General features: G+C 43.5%; 1 pseudogene; it reads right to left on the bottom strand.

Annotated features, from left to right (window-relative positions):
- Positions 1-13,901, bottom strand: part of LOC102820859 — a 61,697-nt pseudogene extending 47,796 nt beyond the window's left edge.
- Positions 13,902-14,301: the final 400 nt, after the last annotated feature.

Raw genomic sequence — 14,301 nt, 5'->3', positions numbered from 1 at the left:
TCTTTGTGATGTTGCCATGTTAGAGAATTCACTCTCGAAAGTGAACCCTGACACTGCTGTCTGTCTGTCTGTCTGTCTGTCCCTCCCTGCTTCTTGCTCTGAGGATGGTATGGTTTTAGCATATTTTGGCCCTTAATCCATTTTGGATTTGTTTTTGTTTATGGTATGAGGCATGGATCCCCAGTTACTTTTTCTGCACATGAAAATCCAAGGTTTCCAGCAGCATTTACTTAAGAGAGAATTCTTTCTCCAAATGGGCTTGGCACTTTGTCAGAAATCAGTTAACAATAGGTGTGTGGGTTTGTCACTGGACACTCAATTCTCGTCCATTGATCTGTGTATCTGGTGTTATACTGGTACCAGGCTGTTTTGATTACTCGAGTTGTATGTTGTTGTTGTTAAGTGCCATTGAGTAGTTTTCAACTCAGAGCAACCCTGTCTTGAGTTTCAGATGAGCAGCTGTTGGATTTGAACTGCCGACCCTATGGTTCGAAGTCCAGTGCTGATTCTACAGCACCTAATATGTTTTAAGTTAGGAAGAGAGAGAGTCTCTCTGTTCTTTTCTTTCAACATTGCTTTACTTATTGGGGACCTCTTGCCATTTCATTTGAAGGTACGGGCTGAGCTTCCTATTTCTGTAAATATGGCTGTCAGAATTGTGATGGGAATCATGTTGTGTTTGTAGATTGCTTTGGGTAGTACTAACATCTTAGCAATATTTGTCTTCTAATCGGAACATCGAACAGTTTTCGGTTTACTTAAGTCTTCTTTATGCGATACTGTCGGGTAAAGCACTCAACCACAAGGTCGACTTGAGCCACAAGGTCAGCGGTTCAAACCTACCAGCTGCTCCTTGGAAACTCTACATAGGGATGCTGTGAGTCAGATTCAGCTCGATGGCATTCTTTCAGCAGAGTTTTGTAGTCTTCATTGTGTAAGACTTCATGCCCCTGGTTAGGTTTATACCTAGGTATTTTATTTTCTTAAATGCTATTGTAAATGGAATTATGTCACTAGTTTCTCTCATTGTTGGTGTATACAACCCCAGGAGATTTTTGTTAATTGATCTTGTACCTTGAAACTGTGCTAAATAGCTCTACTGTCTCTAGACGGTTTTAAAATAAACGGTTTGGGATGGTCTGTTTATAGCATCATATCATTTTGGATTTTACTTCTTCTTTTCCAACTTGGGTACCTTTTATTTATCTTTCTTATCTTATTTCTCTTACTAGAACTTCTAATACAATATTGCAAAGAGTACTGAAAAGCAGGCATCCTTGTCTTTGTCTCGATTTCTAGGGGAAAGCACTCAGTCTTTCTCCAAAAGCTACAATGTTGGCTGTTGGCTTTCCGTAAATGCCTGGAGTCATATTGAGGGTTTTCCCTTCTTTGTTCATCAAGAAAGGGTATTGGATTTTATCCACAAATGCACTAATTCTTCATCTGCCTGCCTTTTTATTTATCCAACTTTCATATACACATGAGGCAATTGAATAGGACCATAGCTTGGCTCAGAAGCGCCTTAGTCTTCAAAGTGACATCTTTGCATTTGAAACCTTTAGAAAAGCCTTTTGCTGCCCATTTGCTGGGGACAATATGTTGCTTGAATTCTTGTCTGCTGCTTCCATGGATGTTGATGGTTGAGCCAAGGAGAATAAAATTGCTGATCACTTCAGTCTCTCTTGTATTTATCATACTGTTTACCACTCCATATTTTGTAGTTGTTGTTAAGTGCCATCAAGTTGGTTCAGACTCATAGCGACCCTATATAGGGTTTCCAAGGAGCGGCTGGTGAGCTTGAACCACCGACCTCATGATTCCAACTGACCTTGTGGTCCAGTGTTTTGTCCCACAGTGCCACACCAGGACTCCTGTTTTCTAGTTGTTGTTGTTGTGTGCTGTTGAGTCGGTTTTGATTCATAGCAACCTTGCATAGGGTTTCTGAGGAGTGGATGGTGAGCTTGAACCACCGACCTTATGGTTCAAACTGACTTTGTTGTCCAGCGCATTTACCCACAGCACCACAGAAGGACTCAGAAACAGGTAAAATTAATTATAATGATATATTTTCTATAACATGTAATGCCATTAAAATTGTGATACTTTTCATTTTTTTGCACAAATGTTTCTGACATTTTACACTTCTGCTTGATTTGTCTCAGTGTCTGCTAATTACATCGGCCGCTGTTGGTCGGGTAGCTTCAGGGGATTGGTGTGTCATGTGCAACATCATGTTAAGTGCCTGTGAATTGGTTCTGATTCATAGCGAACCCTGCATAGGTTTCTGAGGCTGTAAATCTTAGCAAGAGTAGACAACCTCATCTTTTCCCACGGAGTGGCTGGCGGATTCAAACTTCCAACCTTGTGATTTGCAGCCCAGGGCTTATCCGCCAGAGCCACTGTGCTCCCAAGTCTCCCTTGGGAAGCTGTAAAGCATTACTGTCCCAGAAGTCTCCACTCTGCAGGTTCTTTTGTCTGCTTCCTGTTGATTGTCAGACAAGAGGATTAAAGAAGAGACGCCACCTGTCTGTTGTTTTGTTGTTCTGTGGGGACTTGTGTTTTGCTATGATTTCTGATTTCCTATTTCACATAACAGCTGGGTCACCCTGGGGGGGACAAAGTAGGAAGAGAGAGTTGATGTATTACTTCCAAACGACAGGCGGTGAAAACAGTGTGGGTCACAACCAACATCATGTGATAGCGTGCTGGAAGATGAGCTGCAAGGTTGGAAGACACTCAGTTCACAGTGGCCGCAGCTGTGAACTTGAACCGACCACCAGTCGTGAAGATGGTGCCAGACCAGTATTTTGTTCTGTTGTGCACAGGGTCATTGTGAGTCAGAGCAGACTTGAGGGCAACTGCCAGCATTAACAACAAAGCAGGATCCAGTACTGTTGAAATCGTGTGTGGCTCTTCCACCCACAGGCCTTGTAACTTCTACCAGACAACTTTTTCATGATGGGTCTGGGTAAGAAAAGGTGGCTGAAGATGCTGATAGGATGAGATGGTTCAGTTGGGATTGTTACCAGACTTAATTGTGATTGTAAAAACTTGGAATTCTAAGATGAATTTAAAATGGGTCATCTCAGAACCAGGAGTGAGGATTGCACTGCCACCAAAAAACAGGAGCCTGGAGTGGAGCATGTCCTGTGGACCCTGAGACCCCCGAACCTCTTCAACGCAGGGACAGGCAGTTGTGACACTGGAGGGGGGGCAGAGCAGCAGCAGCAGCACCAAGAGGTGGGGCACCAGATGGAACGGTGGCCTGCGCGGCCCACAGAGCCCTGGGAGACACTGAACAGGTGCACCTTAGCGTGGAACATCTCCAGGATGAAGCTGGGGGCTGGGTTAACCAGTTGACTTGCTGCTGACTGCAGGTCCACAGTTTGAATCCATGAGCTACTCTGCTGGAGAAAGATGAGACGTTCTGCTCTTGTAAAGATTGGTGCTGTAGGATAAGCTCGGTTGGAGCCTCAAGGTTGGCGGTTTGAACTCACCAGCTGCTCCTCGGAAACCCTACACAGGTTTGCTATGAGTCGAGCGGACTCGAAGGCGCTTCCCAACAACAACAAAGATTTACAGGCTTGGAAACCCTGTCGAGTGTCTCTATGAGCCGATCCCACTGGACGGTCCACAGTAGTAGCAGCAGGTTTGCTGACCCATAGACCTAGCCCTTGAGGCTGAGGCTTATGGTGGAGTGGCGTGTCTGGGGGCATTTATCAGCAACCCTGATAGCGCTGTGGAACATTGGCCTGGCAGACAGAGGCCTGCCTGTGGGCACGGCTGAGGAGATGCTGCCCTGACTGGAACAACTGTGCTCTGAGCATTTCTGACCTCATATTGTAACCTGTGAACGACCCTAATGAATCCCAGAACTGTTTCATTGGAGCTCTGGTAGCGTAGTGGTTACGAATCGGGCTGCGAACCTTAAGGTCAGCGGTTCGAAACTACCAGCCGCTCCGTGGGAGAAAGATGAGGCTTTCTACTCCCGTAAAGATTTACACCCTCGGAAACCCTGTACAGGGTCGCTATGGGTCGGAACCGACTCGACGGCACTTAACAACAACAATACTCTAAAAATGTTTGTCTGCTTTTGAAAAAGTATTGGATTCTGAAAATACAGGTGTACCTCGGTGACACTGAGCACAGTAGCGAACATCACACTAAACCAAGTCACTCGTGGAAAAATTCTGTTGTCCTTGAATTTCGTTTCCATAAACCTTTGGAAGCCTGCTTACACTGTGGAGTGTGAATGATGAAAAAACTTGGGCTATTGCAGGAATGGGGGCCTGGTGGGACGCCTTAGAATAAGCACTCGACCATGAGGTTGGTGTTTCAAACTCACCAGCCACTCCTCGAAAAGCTTATACAGGGTCACTGTGAGTCGGAACTGACTCGACAGCTCTTCACACACACACACTCTCTCTCTCTCTCCCCCTCTGTCAGTCAGTCTGTCTGTCTGTCTGTCTCTCTCTCTCTGTCTCTCTCCAAGACTGACCAAAATGCTAGGAAGAGACAGGAAGTGATCCATGATATGGGAAGAGTCCTGCGGGTCCACGTGTTTGAGGCAGGCCTGCCACACTCCTTTCATGTGTAAACATCACACTACCTGTGAAACGTGCCTTTACCTGTTTCTGTACCTTCATCTCGCGGCACCTTGACATGTAGAGTATAAAGGTTCTAAGCGGTTTTGTTGGAGTTCTGGTCTGGTGCTGTAAGATAAGCACTGGACTGCTAATAGCAAGGTTGGCTGCTCAAACCCAGCAGTCAGTCATTCCTCAGAAACCCTTGACAAGATCACTTTGAGTTAAAATTGACTCATAGGCATTTCAACAATAACAGCAGGTTTGTTATTCCTACTTTTTTTTGTGTGGATTTACAACAATGATTTATTTTTAGAAAAGCGAGACGAAATATACTACATACTGTATTTCAACCGAGTAGATACCGTTTACATGGCATATTAAGACTTAAACCTGTTTTGCATCATTGTCAAGTTTTAATCTTGTTTGTCATTCGGTGCCGTGACTTACAGTGACCCTGTATGTGTATGTCCAACACAATACAACACAGCACAACACTGCCTGGTCTTACGCCATCCTCACTGCCATTGATGTGTTTCAACCCTCCTTGGTGTGGTCACTGGGCCAGTTCATCTCGTTGGGGTCTTCCTCTTTCCCTGACCCCACCATGGTTTTTAGGAGGATAAACGAATCTTGTTTTTACCTCTGTGGGTCTCAAGAACGTCATTCCTTTCAGGTACATTAGCTTCAGGTGCCTTCTAGGTACCTTTTCAAGGTAAGACGTGTTTAGTTGCTGACTGGTCTGAAGCTGGGCCTTGTTCTTGGAGATGACACTTGGGCAGGCCTGTTAGTTTGAGGGTCAAATGCCACTTCTTGGCATATCCACCATTGAGATACATATCTTGATCCATAAAATGGGGTGAAATAGACCTGGATACTGTTTACTACCTCATTTATTGCATGGCTAACCATACTTTCTGTAATAATATTGCCCAGAGTTCAGGTAGAATTGTACAGTGCAAATCAAAATGACAGGCAGGCTGTTTCTCTTTTTTGGTTTTAGTAGGCTCAGCAAAAGAGTGTGTCTGTGGGCAGGAAGAATATGAACATAAACTGTTTGTTAGTGTTGTTGTTGTTGTTGTTAGATGTCATTGAGTTCATTCTGACGCATACTGACCTTAGGTACAACGGAAGGAACCATTTTTTCGCGGACCCTCCACCAAGCATGATGCCTTTTTTCAAGGATTGGTCCCGCCTGCTGACGTGTCCAAAGTACCTAAGATGAAGTCTCACCATCCCTGCTGCTAAGGAGGATTCTAGTAGTACTTCTTCCAAGACAGATTTGTCTTTCCTCTGGCAGTCCATGTTTATATTCAGTATTCTTCATCAACACCATAATTCCAATGCATCAATTCTTGTCCAGTCTTCCTTATTCATTGTCCAGCTTTCATATGCTTATGAAGCAACTGAAAACACACTGGCTTGAGTCAGGCACACCTTTGTCCTCTAACTGATACTTTTGCTCTTGAACACTTTAAAGGGGTCTTTTGCAGCACACTTGCCCAGTGCTGTATGTCATATGATTTCTTGACTGATACGTCTATGGGTGTTGACTGTGGATCCAGGTAAAGTGAAATCCTTGACAACTTGAGTCTTGTCTCTGTGTAGTGTGAAGTTGCTCATTGGTCCAGTTGTGAGGACTTTTGATTTCTGTATGTTGAGGTGGAGACCTGGTGTGGCACTGTAGGATAAGCACTGGACTGCAAGGTTGGTTTGAACAGCATGGTTGGTGGTTCAAACCTACCAGTTGCTCCTTGCAATCCCTATACAGGGTTGCTATGCGTTGGAACCAACTTGGTGACATCTAACTACAACTACAATCCATACTGAAAGCTGTAGTCTTTGATCTTCTTCAGTAAATATTTCAAGTTCTCTTCATTTTCAGCAAGCACGGTTGTGTCATCTGCTTAGTATAGGTTGTTAATGAGTCTTCCTAGTACTGATGCCGTGTTTTTTCCATATAATCCAGTCTTTCAGATTATTTGCTCAGCCTACAGATTGAATAAGTATGACGGAAGGATGTAACCATGACACACACCTGTCCTAAATTTATACCATGTTGTACTCCCTTGTCCTTTTCTACTTCTGCCTCTTTGTCTGTGCACAGGTTCCTCATGAGCACATGAAGAGTTCTGGAATTCCCTGTTATTTCAATTCGATTCTGACCCATAGCGACCCTGTACAGGGTTTCCAAGGAGTAGCTGGTGAGCTTGAACCACTGACCTTGTGGTTCAAATGACTTTGCCATCTGGCGCATTAACCCACAGCGCCACCCCAGGACTCCCCTGGTACTACTGTGACTGTGTCCCTTCCATTTTCTTTAAATGCTTCCAGCATGAGGAGCTCTGGTAGCGTAGTGGTTACGAATCGGGCTGTGAACCGCAAGGCCAGCAGTTCGAAACTACCAGCGGTTCCGCGGAAGAAAGATGAGGCTTTCTGCTCCCGCAGGGTCGCTATGAGTCAGAACCGACTCCACGGCACACAACAACAACAACAACAACAAGCATGGTTCAGTATTTTGCCCTTAGAATCCTTCAGCGTAGCGACACGAGGCTTGACTTTTTTCTTCAGTACTTTAAGCTTGAGAAATGCTGAGCATGCTCTCCCCTTTTGGTTTTCTAACTCTACCTCTTTGAACCGCCTTTGGAAATCTTCTCTTCAGCTCTTTTAAACTTCATCATTTCTTCCATTTGCTTTTGTTGCTTAACTTTCAAGAGCAAGTTTCAAGATCTTCTGACATCCATGTTGATCTTTTCTTTCTTGCTTGCTTTTTTAGTGACATTTTGCTATCTTTATGGATGCCCTTCTTGATGTCACCCTTCAATCATCTAGTCACTGATCATTAGTGTCAAATCTGTTCTTGAGATGGTCTATAAATTCAGGTGGGGTATACTCACGATTGTGCTTTGGCCCTTGTGCACTTGTTTAAATTTTCTTCAGCTTCATCTTGAACTTGGAGCTGAGCAGTCGCTTGTTCCATACTCACTTCCTGGCCTTATTCTAACTAATGATATCGAGCTTATCCATTGTCTCTTGCCACAGATGTAGTCAAATTTGATTCCTGTGTATTCCATCTTGTGGAGTCCACGTGTATAGTTACCATTTAAGTTGTTGAAAAAAGTAAGTTGGCAGTGTTGAAAAATTCTTATACGATCTCCAATGTTGTTTCTTTCACCCAAGATCACAATGGATCCTTCTTTGTTTCCAACTTCTGCATTCCATCCTCCAGTAATTGTCAGTGCGTCTTGATTGCATGGTTGATCTATTTCAGACTGAAGAAGTCTGAAGGCTTCAGTGGATGGTGTGTGAATTTGAATAATAGTGATATTAACTGGCCTTCCTTGTAGATATATTATGGATATTATCCTATCACAGATAGTATTTTACTTCTAGATAAAATTTGAAATGTTCTTTTTGACAATGAATGAGACACCATTCCTTTTCACTTTGTCGTTCTTGGCGTAGTAAACCTCACGACTGACCAATTCAAAATGGCCAGTACTGGTATGTTTCAGCTCACTAGTGCCTGCTAGTTCTGGTGGCCTAGTCAGTTACGTGCTGGACTGCTAACCACAAGGACGGCAGTTTGAGCCAACCAGTCATTTCACAGGAGAAAGACGAGGCTTTTTGCTCCCATAACGATTTGCAGCCTCGGAAATCCTGTACAGGGTCACTATGAGTCAGAAACATGACTCGGTGGCACACCACTGGTGCCTAGGATACTGATCTTTACGTGTTCCATTTCATTTTTGACGACTTCCTGGAGTCATACTTTGTACATTCCATGTTACGGTTATGGTTATTAATGGGTATTTATGGCTATTTCTCCCCATTTGAGTTGCAGCCCTTCAGCAAATGAAGGTCCCGAAAGCTTTGTTCCATTTGTGCCTTTAAGGTCACCTCCACTTTGAGGTGGCAGCTCTTCTCCAGTTGTATTTTGATTGCCTTCCAACCTGAGGGGCTCATCTTCCAGCGCTGTATCTGATAGTGTTTTGCTGCTATTGATCAGGTTTTCAGTGCCTGCCCGTTCAGAAGTGGTACACCTTTCCTTCTTTCTACTGTGTCTTAGTCTGGAAGCTCAGCTGAGACCTGTCCACAGAGGTGACCCTGCTGGTATTTAAAACACCAGTGGCATAGCTTTTAGCAACACAACAAACACACAAGCTACCGAAGTATAACACACTGACAGACGAGTAGTTGTTTGGTAGTGTTGGGTCCCATAATTCCTGTGAGAATTTCACAAATCCATCTGAGCCTCAGTGAGCTCGATTTCATATGTGGATTCTTCTCATGATGATTTAATAAGTCTTCAAAGCCAATCACCCTGGTGTGGCGCTGCAGGTTAATGCACTGGACTGCAGGGTCAGTTTGAACTGCAAGGTCGGCAGGTCAAGCTCATCAGCTGCTCCTTGGAAACCCTATACAGGGTTGCTACGAGTTGGAACCGACTTGATGACACTTAACAACAACAAGCCAATCACCCACTTTGGGCAGAACGTTTGAGGCTTAAGACAGATGGTTTCTTTCCAGTTATGTGTGATCTATGGCTCTTGAGTTGCTTTCAGATCTGCTAGTGAAATGGGACTCTTTAGTATTGCAATAAGGTACTTTGATGAAAACACTCTTTTCTTGAGCAAACTGAGACTGGTTTGGGGGGTTACTAGAGAGCAGAGCCTGGATTTTATACTCCTAAGCATAGTGGTTATGAGTCGGGCTGTGAACAGCAAGGCCAGCAGTTCAAAACTACCAGCTGTTCCACCAGAGAAAGATGAGGCGTTCTGCTCCCGTAAAGATTTATAGCCTCGGAAACCCTGTACAGGGTCACTATGAGTCGGAACCGACTCCACGACACATAACCACCACCACCACCAGTTAAGCATGCTGGGCAGAATTTCTTTCATATTCACTTGATAGTCCCCTTGGTTAATGCCTTTCGAGGTGCCTGGACCTGGATGCAGAAGATGAGCTGTGCCTGCCTTTTCACTGAGAGGAATCTTCACGGATGAGCACAGGCTGCCTTGCTGCTCTGTACCCCTTGAGGTGGACTGGGTTTCTTCTGGAGAATTTCCTTTCGTGGCAGTGAGTTGATCCCAGTGTCGTTGTTTGAGGGAATTAATAGGAAGGTACACATTTTAATTATCGGACCAGAATTATACATTGAAAGCCTGCTCCCAGCGTCTTAACGTGTCTTGCACAATGGGATCAAAGTATGCCTAGATGCCTAGTTTTAAAGACATATATACACAGAACATGCACAGACTTAAAAAAGGAGGATTGGTTGGTGTTGGCAGCATGATAGGACACTGCCTCACTGCCTACAGCATGCTGTTCATGGACACACGGGTGGGTGTGGGAATCTCGGCATCCCCTGGTTTATAACCACACGTTTGTTACCGTGGCTGAATTGTTACAACCACATGTTTGTTACCGCAGGTTACTTGTGGTTGAATACTCACAGTGTCTTTCTTTCCATCCAGATGAAACTATTTCTTTTAGACGATTATACAGAAATACATAGTTTGTAAAATGCAAAGTCATCTTTGCCATTAAGATATTTACAACTTACAGAAGAAAACTGCATTTTGTGGGAAAGAAGCAAAACAAAACCCTCCAACAACGCTGTAGACGTTTCCCAGCACTGACACATTTTGTTAGGATTGAAAACATTGTCTGTATGGATTTGCTAATCAAAAGTAAATAATTTAGATACCTAAATTTCAATTGGAGTCCTGGTGTGGCGCTGTGGGTCAGTTTGAACTGCAAGTTTACGAGTTGCTCCTTGGAATACCAGGTCGCTATGGATCAGATCCGACTCGACATCACTTAACAGCAATAACAAAATTTCAGTTAAAAAAATCTAAATGACACTAGGCTGTATGAGTTTTGATGCAGCTTGTGTGTTTTAGGTACCCCTCAGTTCACGCTTTGTGAGGTGTGCATATCCACAGTGATCCCCAAATCCCTCATTCTCCGTGTGGTCAGGGCACTAGTCCCATCGGAGCAGAGCTTGACTGTGCGTACCAGCTGACTGTCCATTCAAGGAAACACTTTTTGATGGTAGACATTGGGTTATTTTCCATTTTTTCCTAGTGCTCAGCAAATTCTTCTGATACACAATTGTGTCCTCTTCTGGGAATATTTCTTTAAGATAGTTCCATGAGGTAGATGAATTGATTTTTGTTGTTACGTGCCATCACATGGGTTCTGCCACATGGTGTGCCAGTCCTGTGCCATCTCATACTTGCTGCTTTGCCTGAACCCATTTTGAGTTCTGTGACAGTCCATTTTGTTGGCATTTCCTCTTTTTCATTGGCCTTCTACTCAGCCAAGCATGATGCCCTTCTCCAAGGACTGGTCCCTCAAAACACCTGAGACCAAGTTTCGCCTTCCTGTCTTCTAATTAGGGAGCATTTTGGCTCTGCTTCTTCCAGGACAGACTCGTTTGTTCTTCTGGCAGTCTATGGTTTATTCAGTATTCTTCACAAGCACCATAATTCATATGCATCCGTTTTTCCTTATTCATTGTCTAGTTCTTGTGTGGTTATTGATAATGCCGTGGTTTGTGTCTGGCACACCTTAGTGACATCTTTGGTTTTTTAATAGTTTAAAGAGATCTTTTACAGTAGGCTTGGCCAGGGAAATACCTTGTTTGATTTCCTGATAATTTTCATTGATATGTTCAACATATTTTGATTTCCTGATAATTTTCATTGATATGTTCAACCAAATTTTTCAACAAAGACATTGAACCAGTTTATACCCCAACAGGGGAGTCCTGGTGTGGCAATGTGGGTTAATGTGTAGGACTGCAAAGTCAGTTTGAACTGCAAGGTTGGTGATTCAAGCTTACTAGCTGCTCCTTGGAAACCCTATACAGGGTCAATATGGGTCAAAACCAACTCGGTGGCACTTTAACAACAACAACAACAGCGTGATTCTGGAGTTTTTCTTTTTCATCACTGTGCTAGGTTGCCTCTCATCTTTATTCTCTATACAGCCTGTTTAGGAAAACTGTTAGTAGTGACGAAGGCACGTTGTCAAGTTGTCTTCTGTAATGTGAGGGTCTGGACCACTGGGACAGTCTTTAGCTCTGATAGCCAATGGTCCTTCCTGAAGACCCCTCTGGTCCTCAGGACCCACCCACTCCAGTTCTTTTTCACGGTGAGATGCTCAACAAGTTGAATGTGCTCTCTTTGCTGTTGGACTCCCTTCAGCACAGTGCCCAGATTCTACTTGAGGGCCTCACTTGGGCCTGCGCTTGGCCCACAGTGGGAACGGCCGCTGCCTCTCCCATGTGAGCTCTTCCATTTGAGAAAGAGAGGAAGACATGGGACTTACGATGTGTCAGCCAGTCTCAGAGCAGTCTTCAGCTGGATGAATGGTCACAGTTTCCCCAACATTTTGAAGCCCTCTTGTATCCGCACAGGTGGGTGGGTGGGTGGTAGAGGAAGTCTTTTTGGAGTTCCAGCTGTCTTTTTCTGTGTGTTCCCGAGTACATTTTGGACAATTCATATTTTGCTAGAAAATCAGTCCTGTCTTTCACCCATGTTAAAAAGTATATTACCTTAGACTTTTGAAGAATATTATTGTATTCTTTTAATTTTAATGTTTTCAGTCGTTATTCTACCCAGTCACCTCCCCCCCGATTTTACCCCTGTGTTAGGTCTATGAGCCCTTTATCTAAGAGCACACTCAGGATTTTGTGTACCAGTTTTACCGTTTGTTTGATCCCCCCCCCCACCTTGTTTTCTGATTTGCTCATGATGACTTTAAACATATTCAACTTAAAAGGTTTTTATTTTTTGACATTTTAATTTTAACTCCTCTAGCAACTTATATATTTTTTGCTTTTGCCTTTTAATTTTGATATAGTGGTTTCATGTGAGTTTGAAAGTAGACTTTGGATTCCCTCTCGGCTCCAGGAGTTGCTATGGAAAGGGTTGATCAGTTCTGGTTCTGGTTGATCAGTTCTGGTTCTGGTTCTGGTTCTGGTTCCCCGCTTTCACACGCTATGTTTGTTGTGTTTTCTATTCATGCATGTGCTGGTTTTAATTTATGAACCTTCCATACGTTTGCTTTGTGGTGAGTCTCAGTGTGCTTTCTTGTATTCAGATACTTCATGCCTTGTTGCATAAACCTGATCTTGTTGGCGTTCTTCATGTTTTATAAATGATGTCTGACCCGTCAAGTTTCAGAGCGATTTCTTGGTTCTCCTGGATCCATTCCGTTTTGCCTTGCATATATGCACACTTTTGTGTGATTTGATGTAAAAGCTTTTATTAATTATATTCTTTGTGATTGTTAATGAAAAGTGCTTTTTTTTTTTTTTCTAGTAAGATTTTAGCAGTTTAATGCCCCCCACCCCCCAATGAGTTCAATGTTTAATAATATTTCTGTTTTCACTGGAGTTTTGTTTGCATTTTCTGGCATACTCTGTCGACCCTTTATGTGTGACTTTCCCAGTTCCTTAGTTAGGGTGTGTCTGTTTGAGAGCAAGTGGTTGGATTTGGGTTTTGTCTGTAACTTGGAGGTTTTCACATAAGTCACTTTCTTTCCATTTATTGTGGAAGCAGATCGATGTGGTGTTTATGTCCTAATTTTAAAATCTTTTATCTTGTTTGTTTATTTATTTATTTTTACTATTTTCTAGTTTTTTTGCTGTATGAATTATCCTCATAGCCCTTTCCTCAGAAAGTATGAAGAATATATGAGGGAGCTTCAGAAAGTTCCTGGAAAAAATGGAATGACAAGATACTGGAGTTTCCCATGAACTTTTAGAAGCCCCCGTTTATAATATTTTAAGTTCATTTTGTGTCTTTTGCTTAAACCTGTGTTTCCCAATTTATCAATTTCAGAAACCATGTAAGTTGACTTCCCCTCTGGTGGAAGATGAAGAAATCGGCTCTCTTGTACCACCTTCCCCTTTCCTCCCCATCCTTGCCCCTCTGCCCACATTGCCGCTGCAGTTCCGCTTTGGGATGTTTCTTAGCGAGTTATTGTTAATGCATGAATCTGACACTTTATGGATGGATGTCATCTCAGTGAGTGTAATAATTGCTCGTGTATTTGATGGGTAGGTAACAGCTGTTTGACTTCATCCTTTTTTGTGTTTCCTTCGTTGTTCCTTGGTTTAGTGATCCTTACCAGCATTTTCTTTTTCCTTCTTGCTGTGTGAGAGATCTTGAATAGGATGCGGCTTTGGCTGCGCTTCCTTTCCTGGTTGGTTGTGAAGGACAGACCAGTGAGGTTGCTCATCCTGGGGGAGGCGTCGGCGGGGCAGGATGTCGGAGCAGGAGGGGCCCTGAGGGATCCAGCCATCGCAAAATGGGCCACATGGGGAGACCAGGGCCCAGGTGAAAACATGTCCATGAGCATTCATTGTGTGTGTAAGCACATGTGTGCATGCATGTGAGCGAGCACATGCACATGTGAGCATGTGTGTCTGAAAGTGTGTGAATAGATGTGCACACATGCAGGTCAGCACACGAGTATTTGAATGTGAGCAAACATGTGAATGAACACACGTGTATGTGAACGTGTGGAAGTGTTTAAGCCAGCAAGTGTGTGAAGGTGTGTGTGTGTATCTGCATGTGAATGTGTCTGGGAGTGTGTGATGAGCGTGTGTCTGTGCATGAGCATGTGTGTGAATTTATGATCATACTGGCATATGTGTGCATTAGTGTGTAAGCATGTGTGTGTACATATGTGTGTATATACA

Source organism: Chrysochloris asiatica, unplaced genomic scaffold, assembly GCF_000296735.1.
Source record: "Chrysochloris asiatica unplaced genomic scaffold, ChrAsi1.0 scaffold00283, whole genome shotgun sequence".
In the NCBI taxonomy this organism is placed as follows: Eukaryota; Metazoa; Chordata; class Mammalia; order Afrosoricida; family Chrysochloridae; genus Chrysochloris; species Chrysochloris asiatica.
The sequence above is the reverse complement of the archived record's forward strand: the minus strand, read 5'-3'. Positions and strand labels throughout refer to the sequence as shown.